Consider the following 16,332-nt stretch of genomic DNA (forward strand, 5'->3'; position numbering starts at 1 on the left):
AATTCTCAAAAACCCCTATCTAGGCTCTTTTTCACTAAAAGGGTTAAAAATTGAGCAAAATACGCCCCTTTTTCCATTATCTGCAAACTGTTGAACAAAAGGTCTCGTCTCTGCAAACTTTTCAACAAAAATACTCCATACCAATTAGTTGGGTGCTTAGGTTGGTATTCTATAGGTTGGGAGTTTGATCCTCCCCACCCATCGTTCATTGCGTTCTTTGTTTTAAATATAATAAAGCTTTAAATAAATGGGTCATTGACCCTCTCATCATATTCATCACGGTCACATTCAATAACCATATGGCTAGGGATGTGGGTGGTAATGCCATGCACTTGACCCTTGTTACTCCTCCCTCGAATTTTCGTGAGTTCATATGGCCACGGGCCATGGGCATGGGCTGTGGTTCCATATGCCCAACCCTAACACTTTGCTCCTAGTCACATGTAACAAAAATAACCAACGACTACGCTGGTCGGGAGGGCCCACTGGCTAGACTGTCTGCCCAACCATCAAACCTGTAGTCATTAAATAAAACATATTGATAGTGTATTAATAATTCACACCTTTGGTTTAACAATAGAGCATTTTTTTGGTTTGTAGGTTGTCGGATGTTCAACCCCATCGAATTCCAGTTTGACCCTAACAAATTTTGGGATGAGGTTCAAGGCCACAAGGTAGCCTCTCATAAGGCCACATGGCACCCTTTTATTGGCCCACGTGGTGGCCTATGGTTGGACCATCTGATCAACTGAGGGCTGAGGCTACGTAGTGCAGCTCGGTCGAGGTTTGGTGGAAGAGGGTTGTCCGATCGGACACATTTTCAGGAAAATGGCTAAGTTTGGTAGGCAAGTGAACTTGTGCAGACTTGACATTGTGATCACACACTTAACATAATTTGATGACGAGACAACATAGATCACCAGTTCAATAAGAAAAAACATGCCCTCGGTGAGACTGTCTTAGAGCTGAGAGGGATAAGCGCGACACTTGAGATAGACCTTCAGACGACTGTGATGACACTTGTGCGATAATACTTACAACTTGTGTGTGAGTATGAAGGATGTGCACATAGCAAAGACAACCCAAACACACAAAGACAAACCTTCAAAATCACCAGAACAAGATCACAAGCATGCCAAAGCAATCAATATGCCAAAATATGACTGCTTGTGAAACAAGCAAAAGGGGTGAAAGAATTTTCAAGAGCTCATGGAATGAGCTCAATGTTTGCAAACATCAATAGAAAAACTAAGGAAGGCTCCAAAATTTTAATGCAAGCCAAAATTTTGGAGGGTGTTATAGTTGCTACAACACTTGGTGACACACTGGTTGAATACCATCTTCTTTGTTTTGGTTCATTTTTAGCACATGCACTTGGCCTTTCTGGGAGTATTGATTCGTTGTGCAGATCACTTCGGTTTCTCCACTTACCCCATGGAGAGACATGGTTCACCTTGTATCAACTCAGTTGAACACAATATAAGATTCAAACAGATCACAATGTTTCAATTTGGGAAGGGTAGTTTGGCTCGCAAGCTTAAGATTTTCAGAGTATAAGTTTTTCATCTCTGGTGTTGCTCTGTTGCCAGCAGGCTCGAACAGTTCCCCGGTGGAGTTAGGCGGGAGCACAAGAACTGCTCCACTACCAGCGAGCTTGGATAGTACCCCAGTGGAGTTGCCTGCTTCACCTCTCTGTGTAGGAATACTTTCTCTTCTTTCACCTTTGTTATTGTTTAAAGAGAATTTCACAAAGGTACTTATTTATTTTTGGGGAGGAAGAGGGATCCCGACTTATTGAGAGCAGGAGAGGTTGTTCCTTCAAAGAAGCATGTAAATACCTATGATTCAGGTTTGCTCATTTAGATTTTCTCCTTCTACTAGTTGGATAAGCTTGAACACACCAGAGGAGAAGAATGAGTATAGGCATGAGGTTTCTTAGGCTCGACACGGGTTCACGGTTTGACAAAAAATCTCCTTACATACGGATCATATTTTCCGTCAAGACTTCATCGGCCAAAAGTTACAAACAAACACAAAGAAGACGAACACGGGATTGACCAAGTGCTGCAGTGTCACAATACTCTTTGAACTTCAGCCACATACACATTCAGAAGCCAGAACGTTGTGTGGCACAACACTTATTTACAAAAGAAAAACAGAAAAAAGTAAGGAAAAGAGAACAATAAACAAATCAACTAAGCAAGCAATGAAAACAATATGTACATAGCATGGGGCAAGGCCCAAGATCATTGAAAATAACATTTTAAGTCTTGGCCATTGATAGGGAGGGTGTCAATCCTCCCGTCAAGTGATTGAAGATGGCATGTGTGTTGGCCAAGCTTCTCATGGACCGTGAATAGATCAGGCTTTGCTACTAGAACTTAGTTGTATCTTGAGAAGTTGTCAAGCAAAGAAAAAATCTCTGCTCGAGATACTATTTGCATTATATGCTCCATGGATGGCACTAGGTAGTTGTCCTTGTTCGAGGCGGGGTTGAGGTTACAGAATATACGCAAAGATGGATCTCCCCGGACTTCCTCCCAACAGGGAAAAAATTGGAAACCCATGTGGAATGTCGAACTTTGTAAATGATCCGAGCGTCCAACAACTTGGTCAATTCTTTCTATATGAGGGGATCAAGTGAAGGATGAACTTTCCTTAACTTCTGTTGAAAAGGCTTGGCCCCTTCCTTGATTGGTATGATGTGCTGGATGATTCACATTTCATATGTCTTGAGGTCGTCGTACATCCATGCGAATACATATCAGTACTGCTTAAAGAAGCAGGCGAAAGCTTTCCACTCTTGAGGTGTGCAACACGTACCGACATTCACAAAATTTAGATCCTTATCCATTTCCCACATTAATTTGTTCGTGAAATAATGTAGAATTGTGGGTTTTAACATTGGCGAATCCTTGAAAGAGATTCTGTAAGTAATACAACTTCTCAAATGATACCACACCCATGAGGATGAGGGTACCTTTGCTTGCATCGACTATGTCCTACAGCGACTGCTCATGCTCATCCTCATCTATCACTGTGTCCTTGAATATGTCAGTGTTGGCCATGAAATGTAGTATCTCTTGTTGATAAATTTTAAGACGGGTTGACACATAGTATATGGTGTTATGTACCTAATGCACCACAATATATGACTCACCTACCACTTTAGCACAATAACGTTGAGGCTTATGACCCTCTGTAAGCCCAAGACGAGTGCTTCATACTCAATGGTTTTTTTTGTGCACTCAAACTCCAAGTGGGTAGAGTTTAAGTGTTTCCTTTGTATCAGGTCTATTAAGACACATCTGGCTCAAAAGCCCTCCTACGTCTTGGATCTGTCAAAGTACATGGTCCACATATCATCTGTACAAGGACCGCTTGCCGCACTAGTACTACTATCACTACCACTATTGTTACAATGTACTATATAAGTTTCATTTTCGCAAGCTGGGCATGGAAGGAGACCCAACTGTGCATGTGGTGGGGTTGGGGATGGTTGTGTAAGATAACACCCCAACAATGTCTCCTAAAATCAATTGCTGAACATAAGTTCTGCGAAAGCCAATGACTCATTTTCTCCATTCAAAGGAGTCATATTGTGCCTCATGTAGCTTTCTGACAACACCAATATTTGGTTGTTTCTGGCCTCGTATGGAATCCATAAGTGTAGCCAGTCAGTGGCAAAGTGTCGTTGTAATTTGCTTGACTAGTCTCTATTGAGCAATACGCCATATGCTTTCAGGATATCCACATTCATAATATTGATGCATTGATGAAATCGTCCATCAAACGATAACCAGATGATCACATCCTGGAGTTCACCAATTGTTGGCACACATGTTTTATCAAGCTGTATGATCTGCACAGTTGTCTTGCTCCATTGGGCATTGATCTTCTTCACTATTGAGAGTGGCATGACATTGATTGATGTGCCAAAATCAATCGAATAGTTGTGGACATTGAAATTGAATATTTCGAATGATAATAGGATAGATGGGAAGAGTGAGTTCGCCTCCTCCATACAGAGCATGTTGAGCATAGATGCAAGTGCGTCAGGAGACTTACTTGTTCCCTTGTTGGAAGAGGTAGCATCACCGGTGGAGGTCTGCCCAAGTGCACACAGAAGATGGTCCTGCTAACTCGTGAGCTTGGTTAACTAAATCAGAGTTATGTTTGCACAAATCTTATTCATGTCTTCTATGATTTTGTAATGCAAAGCAGGGAGACTCACTGAGGTGTCTGGGGGTAGACTTGTGTTTGTGGTTTCTGAGAGACTACTTTTGTCTTTGTTGCCTGTGGACACACTCCTTCCTGTAGCTGTCTTCCTAGATTTTCTTTGAGTTTTTTGTGTTGATTTGACCGACGTATCTATTGTCCTTAGTATCTCTTTTCTTAATTTGTCTCTCGATATCTCAATCACAGTGGGGACCCTTAACTTCTCAAGTTGTACCGATTGTTCTGCTTCGGTGTCACACCATCACTCAGTGGCTCCTTCTCGGTGGTGGTCTAGTGGGTTGTGCACAAACACTGATACATATTACTGTATGCCCAGTACTTGGGGCTTCATCAGATGTAGCATCTTCTTCATCTTCATCGTTGGGCTCAGCCTGTTCATTGACCACGATGCCTTTGGATAATTCTGTGGCCATTGTTCTCATCATATGGTTCAAAGCACGTTCTTTCGAAATAATTTTCATTGTGGAATGAACAATATGAGTCTGTCGTGAGCTTCTCGAGGACCAATTCAAACTGATGAAGGGGGATATCAAGGAATGCAAAGCTCTGACTAATAATGTGGGCATGATGAGGATGAGACATGAACTCAACTACGTTTGAATATGCACATGCCTGAGCACAACCCAACTTGTTAATATCATAAGAGAAGCAAGCGAGCTACCCATGACATCGCGCTCACACCATCTTGCCTCAAACCACCCTGAATGCTCATAATACTCTTCCATGATTATACTACAGATGACGTAGGAGGAATTCCGCCAGTGTCGGACTCAAAGGATTCATATGACAAAGTAATAAAGCCACTCACGCCAATATGCACTTAACTTTGGATTAGCCATATGGATATTAGAGCTATGATGGTTTTGTATGATCATTCGAGAAGGCATGAATTTTCATCCGCGATGGGGAATTGAGAAGTTGTTGTTATTAAGGATTTGATTTATGTATTTTTTAAGTTATTTCAATAAATATTAAAAAATTATAATAATACCATTAATATCAATTTAAAAAAATGTTAATAATAATAAGATGATATTTTATAATTGTAAAAGTATATATATATATATATATATATATATATATATATATATATGAAAATTAATATTTAATGTAAAAATGAAATTTTAAAACATACAAAAAAATACAATTTTATGGCTTTATAAAAAGAATAGATTATCATTTAAAAAAATATAATAAAAATAACTGTATTATATTATTATTTCACAGAGAAATACCAACACAATACATTGTATAAAAGGTATTTTCCATATTAACCTAGTAACCAATTACCCATATTTATGAGAGAACTATTACTTTACCATGATATATCATAACTTATATGACAATTTTATATCCTATTATAAATATAAATAAAAATGCATTGCAAATTTTCTCTTTTCTTTTTGATATTCAACGCAAGCATCTCCAACCCACACAGAAAGATATTCGTTTATATTCTAACATATATGACCTTGCATTTCAAGCAACATAAACCCTTGAGGAAAAGTTGTAGCATATCCATCTTATGCATACTTACCTTTTACAATTGTTGTAAGTTTTAACTATCATGTAACAAAATATTATACTTATATGTCTTATTTAAGTTTGATGTTTATTTCATTGCAAGGTTAGGGATGCTTTTCAGTTATTAAACATCATATGGGATGAATAATGCATGTTTTCTGTGTCTGTTCCAAACAAAGCGTATCTACTACCATCAGTAGGATCTAGCTGCAGGGTAGCATCTATCCATTTGGAAAACATAGCATGGATTACTTACCAGTGACAATATAAAATCAAAATTATCATTTAATTTCAATTTAGTTCAAATTGATGAAGGGCAGTTTTCAGTGCAAAATTTTGATGATTCCATCTATCTGTTAAGATAGATTTTACAACATCCCCTCGTAATCTTGCATAAAACTACAAGGATTAGAATTTTTTTACATAATTTACGTCATGTAATAATCCAAATTCACTTTCCCATATTTCTTCTTTAACCATTAGGTAGATTATTCATTATTACATAGAGTAATTTTAGTAAAGGAAAAATAAGTTACATAACCATTAACAACCGTTGCTGTAGTAAATTAAGATAAAATTCCTAATGTAACCTTGCATCATTTTTGTGATTCTTTTAACTAGATTAGTTAAACACATACTTGAAAAAGTAAATGTCGCATCATGCAAGGAATTAACATAATTAGAATGACACAAAAGGAAAACACATCATTGGAAACCGATATACCATGGAAACCCCGTAGCGTGAAAACCGACAAAGGTTTAATTTTATTAAACGCTGGTGAGGGTATTCACTCCTCACTGAATGGATTGTAAGAGAGTCCATGCCTTGACCATTTCATAAAATATTACAAAGAAATATCATCTTAAATACAACATAACTAACTAGACGCTATTACAATTATCGTGATATCATTTACTCACAAATCCTTGAACATTGTGTCTTTAGGTCTCGTTCTTCCTATCAATGGATTATCCTGAAACTAACATTCTTTCAATCTGCATAGACCACTAGTTTACTTATTGCCATAATGTTAAACATAATCCATCTTTTGGTTACGTCACAGTCTTTTCCTACAACTAGTACTGTAAGAAAAATTTGATATCATGATTAAATCAAATAGTGATCAAATTAATAACATATCTTTATTAGTGATGCTTCATAATATATTAATGTGCATTCATAAAACATAAACAAAATAACATGACATGCATTATTTAAAAATATTGCACATGTATTAATTAAAATAACTTAACTATCAAAGTATATATATTCATTTCTAGATGTGTATGGTTATGACAAATGCCTATCCATAATTAACTCGCATGTGTAAGTAAATACATAAATATATCCAAACCATGCTCACTTGTCCCTATTCCACATCTATCACAAGAAGGGAACAACTTAAAAAGATACATATTTCCCCCTATTAGCATAAGAAGAGGGAAAATATCTCTAAGATACATACCACATTAACTATTATTCCCTTCACATAAGTCTCAATATTTTCCAAAGAAAACCACTACAAGTGCCCTTCTTCTTTCAAAGGAACCTAGCACATTAGCTATGGCTTTTCATGGGAATACATAAAATTTTCCCAATAGTTTTTTTTCCTACATGTAGATACATAATCCTTTCTCAAAAGGGTGCTAACATAATCTTGCATGCAAATACATAATCTTTCCAAAAGAAGGCTAACATACTCTTGTATCCAAATGCATAATCTTTCCAAAAGAAAGCTAAAATAATCTTGCATGGAAACTCATAATATTTCCAAAAGAAACCTAACATAATCTTGCATGCCAAAAACACATTTCTTTTTCAAGGGATAAAGTTAATAGCAACCACTCTTTCATGCATGAAAACACACTTTTTTTTTTCAAGATGGTAGCAAAATAAACACATTCTTTCTAAGAGAAATTTACATGATGGCTATAATTTTGTGCATCTCACACATGTTCTTTTCCAAGAGCTTAGAAATATAGTTGTTATTTATGTACTTATAAGCACATGCTCTTCTTTTCAAGAAACTAAAAATAATCATTGTTATTTTAAAGAAATCTAACTTGATAGTTTTTCTATCCATGCATGCAAACATATATCTGTTTTCAAGAATTCAAATATATAATAACTATTCCTTTTGTGTATACAAATACATAATTCTTTTACCAAAATTTAATTAGCATATAACTATTTTTCCTATGCATAAAAACAATTATTCTTTTTCATAATAGCTATTGGTTTTCTATGCATAAAGACACTATTTCTTTTCAAGAAGTCTAACACAATAGTCATTCTTTTCGTGCACATATTGTTTTTCAATAAAAGTAATCTAGATTTCTACACATTAATTCCTCACAATCTTTTCCAATTAAAATAACATATTTTCTTTATGTTTTTATTCAAGGTTCAAATGCATTCTAACACAAGAAAATATCACGGCTTCTTTTGCTTTTTATGTGCAAGGTTCATATATAATCTTTTCAAGAAAACAACATAGGTAATTTATTTATTTTCCACATGTAAGCCATGAAAATTTTCGTAAGAAATGCACAACAAATATTTCCAACAAAATAAATATATTTAACCTACATTTGTACACAAGAAGTGTGCATGTATTTTTGAAAAAATTAATATAATTATCTTTTCTTCATTCCAAAAACCCAAAAAAATATTTTCCAAGAATTAAACTAATTAACCCATCTTCGTTCTCAAAAACCCATAAAAATATTTCTCAAAAGCCTAATGCATAGTTAACTTATTTTTCTTGAAAAGTTTTCCTTTGTTCCTCAACTCTCCTTCAAGGCATATACACATTCCTTCCATAGAATGGGTGAGTCTTACATCATCCTCTATTGTTGCTTCATTATTTTCCTTGCCTTTGCATTTGGACTCAAGCACAATTTTTGTGGATGCATAATGTGTGCTAACTTCACATAGTAAAGAGAAGGATTCAAGCAATATAGAAAAGGAAAACAAGAAGAAGAGGCGAGACTTGAATGGGAACCTTGGGGGTATAACTTTAAATTTAGTAGTTCATAGCACAACAACATGCCATGAGCAACAAGATATATCGTCTTTTTTTTTCAACACAAACTTTTTCCCCAAATGATGATAATCATACCATTAATTCTATCTCCACCCATTCCCCATGCAAAATGGTTTTTCATCCTAATAATGAATGCAAGCTTTTTGTCAAGAACTTGTTAAATTTCCCACTGATTTCTTGATGGAAACGGTTAATAATAAGTCTACTCATGTAAATATATAAGCTTTTACATAGTCCTCTACTCTAGAAGTATTACAGATTTCTACAATCGAACATAACTATCACTACATGAGTTGAAGGTAGTCATGCAATCTCAAATTATGTATTTAAATATCCAAGTACACCCAAGGAAGTCGTAATCTTCCTTTACTCCCAGTCCCTATCACCACTTGAGATATTACAAATTTGGACCTTCAATCTAGCCACAAAGCCAAAAGCTAAAATGCCAAATAGTAGTACTGCCATGATGGCAACATCAATTGATTCACTTGAATAATAGAAAAACACAAAAACTGGGTTACATCCAATGTTTTTAAATTGTCTTTTTGAATCATTTTTTATCTATGTTGTACTTTGAGCCTTCACCACCAACCTGAGATCAAGAGCACAATATTTTAATATGTATAGGATATATCTACCAAATCCAAATTTCCAGACATTCAAATATGCTTGGAAATCCCACCTAATTCATATGAAGTAACTAAGCACTATAACCAACTTGGAGTGACTTACATTTCTCAGATGGGATTTGTGTATGTGCACGTCTTTGCACAAACTTTAGCCATGGTATCCACACTAACCCCGTTGTTACAAATATTTGCCAGAGCACGCATGTGTTTCATTCCATAGTGAGAAAGTGAACCACAATGGAATTCAAATGTTCTTACCTATCATATTCAAGCAATATTAGCAGTTAGAATTAAGATTTGTATGGGCTAAAATTTGGAAGATACTGTATACCCTATCACTAGGGTTAGGAACTACTTATCAATGTTACTGTTAGATATTTACAAGGAATATGCTGCAAACAATCCTTGAACAATTCTAATGCCCTCGTTCTACAATATTGTAGGTTGCAGAGCAGGGGAGATACATATTACCCTCTAACATTTAAATATTACCATGGTTTTAAGGCAATCCCAATCATCAACCAAAGGTTGCCCTGATGGTCACACAACCTTCAACACAGCAGTACCCATTTTTGATCCAAATAAAAGTTTTCCAACGAAGTTTATGCTTTTGTCCAAATGCAGCCGATGTGTCATGGATTCAATCAATTCTTGTTGAGCTTCCAACTTTTCTTGGGAATCGAGCTTGGATCTTATATACTACAAGTAAGGAGGATATCAATTTATATTCTTAAAGATAACAACACTTTGATGGTCTAAAATATTCCATATATTTCATTTAATAAGAAAATATAAGAAATGAAGAGAGTAACCCTAGAGATTATTCTAAATGATTCTAGAGTCATGTTTCATAACAAAGTGAATCATGTAAGTGATGTATTTCCAAAGCAATTTCATGTCGTCATACTACTTTTCACAATTGAAGAAGTTAGCACAAAATCCTAGAAGAATCTCCAATGTCACAAAATTCTTCAAGATAGTCATAAAATTCTTCAAGCTAGTATTCTTTACTGACCTTTTGCCATAGGTAGAGAACATCTGCATCCCATTTATTTATAGCTGTGGCATCCTTCTCTCTCAAATATTGTGGAAAACTATTCTCAAAGGTGGCATTAGTATTTGCAGGGTCAAATCCAATGTAGAAGGACAATGGCTCCTTGCTGATGGGTATATCACCATATTGCATCACAGGGGAACCCATTATATATGTATAATTCTCAGATGTCCTTTTCTTCACCTATAAAATGCATGCCCCATCAACGTTAAAGCTTAAAATAACAAAAACAATAATAATAGACACACTCGAATAAGTTCAAATATGCAACTTACTTTAAGATAGAGTTGAATAATTGTATTAGTAAATTTCACTTAGTTGAGGTATACTACATGTACTTTATGTAATTGGATATGTGCCTTAATGGAAGAATCTAGAGCACTGCATGTGCACAAAATCAATAATAGTAATTTGAGTATGTATGTGAAAGAACACAATTATATTAAATGCATGTAGGAAGTGGAATAAAATCATAAATTACATATTGCCTATGCCATAAATATAATCTATTCTACAATTTAATAGAGTAACTGCCACCAAGAAAATAACAAAATAATACTAGATTTTGGAGGATAAATCGCAGGTTATAAAGGCCCAAAATATTCAGCTTCAAAGAAGTCATAGCAAAGAAGGAACAGCTAAAGGTTGGGGAGCTCTAGAGGCCCTGGTTTTCCATTAGTAACATAAAACTATGGAACTTTATGTTATTTATCTACAAATATGTAGAGGGGATTTGGAATGAGTAGACCATCTTATGTCCATCATCAAAAAGTACTCATATGACATAACAATTGGATTTATTGCAATAAACACCACATCTAATATTTTTTCGGACATCATTCTATAAGTTCATAAGATCTGCTATCAAGTATACAACATACAAAGATAAGAGGCCTTTGAATACACTTACTACTTGATACTGCTGCTCTAAGGTTTCCTCCATGGTATTATGCAATTCACTGGCAATAGAAAATGTAAGTTGGTATACAGACCCCTAGTGAAAGTCTTTCAATGGGGAAAATCAAAATTGAAACCCCAAAGTGTCTCATCACAAACTTGTCTTCAATCCAAGCTACACTATACAAGTCTCCAAGGCAGACGTTATATTCAGGAGGAGGAGGGGTTTCCATCTGAGGATAGTAGGTTGCATAACTATCTGCTGTTGCATTGGATGCAGTTGTAACATATATATTCATGCCATTTGGATGTAGACCCTAAAAAGTGCTTCCACTTTCACATGCTTCAACATAAATTACCTAATGATGAAACATATTATATAAAGTCTTGAAAAAAGATGGACTGAAATGATCTAAAACAAACTTTCAAGGGATTATATGTTGGGTTTCCCTTTTGGAAAGAAACTTTGTATCTCATGCTCGGGTGTGGTGTGGTTTATTAGGATATAGAAAATTCATACAAACTCAAAATTCTAGTAGTTGTGTGTTTGGAAATACGAAAAGCTGAAGGGTTGGTACTAGGCACACACTTCCAGAAATTTAAAAAGAAAAAAGTGACAATTAGTTTAAGTGTTACTTACCATCTGCTTGTAACTGTCAGCCGCATGTTTCTTCTTCAAAACATTGATAAAATCTTTTGCATAGATAAAATCATTAATCATCTCTGTAACTCATTTAAGGAAAACTTGTGAATAGATCTCCAGGAGCACAAAAGAAAGTTGTGTATGAGCAATACATTACAGATTTAATTTTGCAATCAAATCACCAACCAGGTGAATTTCTACCAAGAATTGACCAATCTTCTAAGTTTCGATTGAAAGCTATCTATTTTATATACATCTTGAATAAGTTTTGACAAAAGTTTAAAAAATGGATTTTGAAAATAAAAATTACCTTCAAAATTGTTCTCATGGTTTCCCAAATTATAATTACAGTTTAGCTAAAGTTTTGCATGGTTTAACACTAAAATCATGTCAGATCTCTCACAAACATATTATTGGAAGCTTGCTTTCCTTATGTTACTAGGATGAGGGTAAAGAACTCAAGTAAGCCAAACAACTATATTGCATATTGCATCACAGGGGAATTATCAAATGTCCTTTCCTTCACCTATAAAATGGGGCATAAAATAACAACAATAATAATAATAGACACACTCAAATAAGTTCAAATATACAACTTACTTGAGTTGAATAATTGTATTATTAAATTTTACTTAGTTGAAGTATATTACATGTACTTTATATAATTAGATATGTTCCTTTAATGGAAGAATTTAGAGCATTGCATGTCCTCAAAATCAATAATATTAATTTGAATATGTCTGAAAAAAAACAATTATATTACATGTCCACAAAATCAATAATAGTAATTTGAATATGTCTGTGAAAGAAAACAATTATATTAAATGCACCTAGGAAGTGGAATAAAATCATAAACTACATATTGCATATGCCATAAATATAATCCATTCTACAATTTCATAGAGTAACTGCAACCAAGAAAACAACAAAATAATACTAGATTTTGCTAGATAAATCTCCAGTTATAAAGGCCCACAATATTCAGCTTCAAAGAAGTCATACCAAAGAAAGAACCGCTAAAGGTTGGGGAGCTCCAGAGGCCCTGGTTTTCCATGAGTAACATAAAACTATGGAACTTTATGCTATTTATTTACAAATATGTAGAAGGGATTCGGAACGAATAAACCATATTATGTGCATCATCAAAAAGTACTCATATGACATAACAATTGGATTTATGGCAATAAACACCACCTCTAATATTTTGTCGGACATCATTCTATAAGTTCATAAGATCTGCTATCAAGTATGCAACATATACATATAAGAGGCCTTTGAATACACTTACTACTTGATACTGTTGCTCTAAGGTTTCCTTCATCGTATTATGCACTTCACTGCCAATAGAAAAGGTAAGTCAGTACACAGACCTCTAGTGAAAGTCTTTCAATGAGGACGATCGAAATTGAAATCCGAAAGTGTCTCATCACAAACCTGTCTTCCATCCAAGCTACACTATACAAGTCTCCAAGGCAGACGTTATATTCAGGAGGAGGAGGGGGTTCCATCGCAGGACAGTATGTTGGATAACTGACTACTGTTGCATTGGATGCAGTTGTAACATATATATTCATGCCCTTTGGAAGTATGTTGGATAACTGACTACTGTTGCATTGGATGCAGTTGTAACATATATATTCATGCCCTTTGGAAGTAGACCGTCAAAAATGCTTCCACTTTCACATGCTTCAACATAAATTAGCTGATGCATGAAACATATTATATCAGGTCTTGAAAAAAGATTGACTGAAATGATCTAAAACCAACTTTCAAGGCATTATAGGTTGGGTTTCCCTTTTGGAAAGAAACTCTGCATCTCATGCTCCGGTGTGGTGTTTTTTTTTTTCACTTACTGGTTCACGGATACCCGGGTCAGTGGATAGCCGCTACGTCTAGGGTTAACACTGAGTGGATGCCACCCAAAGGGCATCAACAGGGCATCAACACCCCTCGGCCTATTTACTGACCTAACCCCAAGAGCTTTCGGGATTCGACCCTGTGACCTCCCATTGGCGAGGCACTTGATTTGACCGATTGAGCTAACTCTTGGGGCTGTGCTCCGGTGTGGTGTTGTTTATTAAGATATAGAAAATTCATACAAACTCAAAATTCTCAAAATTCTAGTAGTTGTGTGTCTGGAAATAGAAAAAGCTGAAGGGTTGGTACTAGGCACACACTTCCAGTATGAAACCTGGAAATTTAAAAAGCAAAAAGTGACAATTTGTTTAAGTGTTACTTACCATCTCTTTGTAACTGTCAGCAGCATGTTTCTTCTTCAAAACATCGATAAAATCTTTTGCATAGATAAAATCGTTAATCATCTCTGCAACTTATTTAAGGAAAACTTGTGAATAGATCTCCAAGAGCACAGAAGAAAGTTGTGTGTATGAGCAATACATTACAGATTTAATTTTGCAATAAAATAACCAACCAGGAGAATTTCTACCAAGAATTGACCAATCTTCTAAGTTTAGATTGAGAGCTATCCATGTTATATACAGATTGAATAAGTTTTGACAAAAGATTCAAAAATGGATTTTGAAAATAAAAATTACCTTCGAAATGGTTCTCATGGTTGCCCAAATTATAATTACATTTTAGCTAAAGTTTTGCATGGTTTAACACTAAAATCATGTCAGGATCTCTCACAAACATATTGTTGGAAGGTAAAGAAGTCAAGTAAGCCAAACAGCTAAACGCAGTTGCTCAAATAAGATGAGGTTTTTTTTTCATTCATACGACCCTTTGCTCCTGCAACTTTGAAGCTATGTGCCCCATTAAGCTCCCACTGTAAGCTGGCTAAGGAAGTCCAGAGAGTTTTTCCAGGGCCTCATTCACAAAAACTGATGAAGTAAACACTAACACAGTACATGCTGGAGTACATCTTGTGCTCTTACTCACCAAGCATTCCCGGTCCTCCATGGTCGGTGTAGTAAATGAAAATATGGTCATTAGGACCACTGTCAACAACCTTTCCACTGCCACCTTTTACAGAGGCCTTATCTCCAAGGATAACAGCATACAAGTTAGCTACAGTTACTTCGTCGCCTGTGTAGTCCTGCATGACATGAAATCTCACAATTACAACCAAAAACACAATCTGGCAGAAAGTAATTGATTGAACTCGTGAAAATGGGCACTCACCTTGGGAACGCCTGCATACACATCACTGCCTTTAGGACTGTTGATAATAATCCCTGGTCGAGGATTTTCAGGATTGTTGGCGATGTCATCATACATAAACACAATAATATTTTCATCTTTCAGTCCGCCCTTTTTAAGGATTTGATACGCAGGGCAAACATCAGCCTGCACACAAGTAATTCAACGCCCAGCAGAGTTATGGTAAAGTTGTGAGTAACATAAATTGAATTTATCAAGAGTTTGCAGACTGTATATATATATGAGATGAGAAATTGGAACCATATTTTTGTATAGAATTTGTAGAATCAATATAATATCTTTAAATTTATTCATCAAACTTTTTATATGATGAATTATATCTTTAAATTTATCTATTCCTATAATCATAATCTTACGGCCGGTACATGGACATCTCTATGTAACTTGAAGACCAAATAACAGACAAATAACTTGAAGCTGGAGGCATAGCTTTGGCATACATATTTATCATTATATCCATATCTCTACATTTATCCCACCTGCATTCCTGCATTAGTGGGGACAACCATGTAGAAAAATCACCTGATGTCTGTAGTTTACATATGTATTAGATCCAGCGACCAGAACAGCCCATTGAGTTCCAAGATTTTTATCTTCACCATCTGTGGATAGCGGAATCCCAGCAGCAATCCCATGGAATCCCAGAAGGCAAAATAACAGAAAAATACACACAGACAAAATTACAGAACCCATCTCAACTGCCCTTCCCGTCAAAGGATCGACTTCTTTTGCATTTCGGAGAGAACATGAGCACTAAATTTATAGAAATTTTCTCCCCCGTATGGAGAAGATTTAGATTTAATAACTTTCAGGCAATTGTAAAAAAAAAAAAATTGTCATGTGCCTACACGGAATCCATAGAGGTCGCAAACTATGAGAATTAATCAGTCTTCTAAATTTTTAATTATTTTGTGACGTTGGTGGATATCCTAAGATTTTAACTTATTGTATCCAAAGAATATTGGTTAAATTCTGGATTCAACTCATGAGGCTACAGCAAGTGTTTTATATATATATATATATATCAATGTGGCACTGTGCAGCTTCTCTTCTCCTTCAGGATATCGATGTAATATGTGATTGATTGATATGACTTGTATATGTAAATATGATTGA

The 16,332-nt window shown here is 35.4% G+C and overlaps 1 pseudogene; it reads right to left on the reverse strand.

Annotated features, from left to right (window-relative positions):
* Nucleotides 1-9,617: 9,617 nt before the first annotated feature.
* On the reverse strand, nucleotides 9,618-15,909 carry LOC149174284 (vacuolar-processing enzyme gamma-isozyme-like; annotated as a pseudogene).
* Between the last annotated feature and the right edge of the window lie 423 nt (nucleotides 15,910-16,332).

The sequence above is a fragment of the Pinus tabuliformis genome, chromosome 4_1 (genome assembly GCF_031772625.1).
Source record: "Pinus tabuliformis cultivar Carrire ecotype Pingquan chromosome 4_1, CPIR1, whole genome shotgun sequence".
NCBI lineage: Eukaryota > Viridiplantae > Streptophyta > Pinopsida > Pinales > Pinaceae > Pinus > Pinus tabuliformis.